The following is a 962-nucleotide window of genomic DNA, read 5'->3' as shown; positions in this document are numbered from 1 at the left end:
CAAAGTTTGGTTTTATCTGAATAATGAGGAAAAATAAAGATGGGTCTTCTCTGCATTATGAGAAAGGTTAGGGATTTGTCCTACCTGACGCACTGAGGAAGGATGGAGATGGGTCTATGTCAGTGAGAAAGGGTCTAGATCATTCCCATCTGAGTCATTGAGGTAGGATGGAGATGTGTCCTCTCTGAATCATTGAGAAAGGATAGATCGGGGTCCCATCTTAGTCATTGAGAAAGGTGGATATGGGTTCTATCTGACTCACTGAGAAACAGTAAAGATGGATTCCCTCTGAGCCATTCAGAAAATGTGGAGTTAGGTCTTGTATGTGTCATTGAGAAAGGATAGAGATGGATTCTGTCTGATTCACTGAAAAGGGTGAAAATTATTCCTCTCTGGGCTACTGAAGAAGGATTGAGATAAGTCCCCTCTGAGTCACTGAGGAAGGATGAATATGAGTCCCATATGAAACACTGTGGAAGAATAGAAATGGATCCCTTCTGAGCCATTTAGGAAGGGTGGAGATCAATCCTATTTGAGTCACTGAAGAAGGATGGAGTTGGGTGTCCCATCTGAGTCATTGAGGAAGGGTGCAAGTAGGTCTTCTCTTGAATTATGTGAGGGCAATAGAGGGGTCCTTTGAGGCTTGCCATTTCTAAGGACACAAAATAGTGAGAGCACAGAGCTCAGATAAAGTTCAACATTGCCACCACTTTTTATTCTTTAAAAAAAGCAAATTCGATTGTTAGTCATAGGTTTAAATAAAAGAAGTATTTTATTTATATACTGCCAAGTTAGTATTAATTACAATTGGAAGTAAGTAGTATTATGAATATTTCAAATAGTAAATTTAGAAACACTATGATAGAAATGCATTTGAATTTATAATTATAAACAACTCAAATAACAAGAAAAAAGCAATGTCTTTCAAAACATATATTTGAATTTTACAATTTTGCATAGAT

Source organism: Propithecus coquereli, unplaced genomic scaffold, assembly GCF_000956105.1.
Source record: "Propithecus coquereli isolate 6110/MARCELLA unplaced genomic scaffold, Pcoq_1.0 Scaffold91, whole genome shotgun sequence".
In the NCBI taxonomy this organism is placed as follows: Eukaryota; Metazoa; Chordata; class Mammalia; order Primates; family Indriidae; genus Propithecus; species Propithecus coquereli.
The sequence above is the reverse complement of the archived record's forward strand: the minus strand, read 5'-3'. Positions refer to the sequence as shown.